The following is a 1,993-nucleotide window of genomic DNA, read 5'->3' as shown; positions in this document are numbered from 1 at the left end:
TTGGCAAGCCTCTGATGTATATTTTTGATTGACAATTGAAGTGAGAAGGCCCAGCTCACTGTGGGCAGTGCCAGCCTTGGGCAGGTGACGCAGAGTTATCTAAGCAGGCTGAGCAAGTCACCAGGAGCAAGCCAGTAAGTAGCCTTCTTCCATGGCTCTGCTTCAGCTCCTGCCTCCAGGTTCCTGCTTTGAGATCCTGCCCCATATTCCTGGATGAAGAACTACAAGGTGTAAACTGGAGTAAACCTTTCTTTTCCTCGCCAGGTTGTTTTCGGTCATAGCAATAAATGAACCCTAACTAAGACAGAGAGCTGGGGACACAGCTCAATAACAAAGCACTTGCCTCAAATTCTCTGTGCCCTAGGTTCAATCCCTAATACTGCAAAGAATACAAAATATAAATAAATATAGAAAATGAAATAAGAAGAAGCCAATGCAAGATCCCAAATTTACGTGTTTATGACCCAGCCCTTGGGAGAAATTGAAGTCTTGTATTTAATCCCCAGCAGCTAGAAGAAAGTCTGTTCTCCAGCTCTGTGGGGTCAGATGATATCACTACCAGAGCCAGAGGACTGGATCACTTTGTAGGAGAAGCCAGCACTGACCTTACTGTAACAGGCAGGTTAAGAAGTTCATTGTTGGCCACGGAGACCCCCTAACGTGCCTCCACCACACAAGTCCTTCAGTCCCTCGTGACCAGCTTCAGGAACGGTCAAGTGTCAGGGCTAGCCACACATTCTCTCTCAGAAAGGGAGTAGTCCACGTTTCCAGCCGTCACAATTGAACCAAGGTTTGTCAAGTGCAGGAGCTGAAACAAACCTCTGGATTAGCTTTACGTATCCAGGAAATTAAATGAACCACAGCACTGGTCCCTGAGGCAGCCGGAGAATCAGTTTCATTTTATAACTCCAGATCTCCAAAAGCAAAAAGCACACTTTGTGAATTGAGCCCTGGGACTCCCTCCCAATCCCTTAAGCTCTCTAAAATCATTATTATACTGATAAAATAATTTACCTGGGGCTAGTTCACAGGAGAACGGTAAGTACCTCAGTGCATGGTCATTTTCTTAGAATAAAGTACTGGTTCTTCTTAAAGACCAGACAAGAGTCAAGGCAACCGTCATCACCCTCCCTACTATTAGGGAGGCTTGCCTAACAAGTGAGGTAGGGGCTCCAGGTCAGGTGACTGAGTCTTTGCCTTGCAGAGGGAGCTAAGCCAGCCAGGTGTTAAGCTTCAAAGTACAACCTTGGAAACCAGGAGGCAGAAAAGGAGTCTTCTCTTGTATAAAATTCCTCGGGACGGATTTCCGGTCTTGTCAGAGCACTTACGTAGCCAGATCGCAGCACCACAAGTATGTGTCCATGCTAAATAAATAAACGAGTCTCAGAACATCTGCTTCCTGGATTTGGAACTTATTATTGACTGAATCCCACAGTTTGGTCCCCTGGAGTGGGTTTTCATTAATTAAAAGCCCAACTTCATATTCTTTTAACCAGAGAATTTTCAAAACATCAAAGTACACAAAGAAGTTTCTAGAATTGCTTTGATTCTTACCTCCTCCCGCGCCCAAGGCATTCAGCATTGAAGGAGGCCAGAGGTCATTGGAGGAAGGAGGGACCCACAGCAACAGGTTGAGACCAGAAGGGCAGTGGACAGGCTACTGGCAAGTGTGAAGGGCTTTGAAGAGAAGTTTCTGGCACCCTCCTGCCTTCCTGCTACCTTGGCAGCTGGGGAGGAGGCTGATAAGATGAAATCACATTCCAAGCATGCCATTCCTGAAGGACGGTAAATATGCTTAGCAAAGCCAGGTTCAAAGAGGAGTCTGCCTCCTGTCTGGAAGAGGGATGGCTCAGAGCTGTGAGACCCTAAAAGCCAATATCTTTACGAATTCTCCCCAACCCCCCCCCCAAAAAAAAACCCAAAAACGAAATCAGAAATCTATTGAACTGGGTTGGAGAGATGGCTCCCCGGTTAAGAGCACTTTCTGCTCCTG

General features: G+C 46.5%; 1 long non-coding RNA gene across 1 annotated transcript; it reads right to left on the bottom strand.

Moving 5' to 3' along the window:
• Positions 1–494: 494 nt before the first annotated feature.
• LOC142836710 (uncharacterized) lies at positions 495–1,597 on the bottom strand. Its single transcript, XR_012908160.1, has 3 exons — positions 1,555–1,597; positions 1,152–1,364; positions 495–808 (listed from the first exon to the last, which is right to left on the bottom strand). It is a non-coding gene; the product is annotated as an uncharacterized LOC142836710 (long non-coding RNA).
• Between the last annotated feature and the right edge of the window lie 396 nt (positions 1,598–1,993).

Source organism: Microtus pennsylvanicus, chromosome 17 (assembly GCF_037038515.1).
Source record: "Microtus pennsylvanicus isolate mMicPen1 chromosome 17, mMicPen1.hap1, whole genome shotgun sequence".
In the NCBI taxonomy this organism is placed as follows: domain Eukaryota; kingdom Metazoa; phylum Chordata; class Mammalia; order Rodentia; family Cricetidae; genus Microtus; species Microtus pennsylvanicus.
The sequence above is the reverse complement of the archived record's forward strand: the minus strand, read 5'-3'. Positions and strand labels throughout refer to the sequence as shown.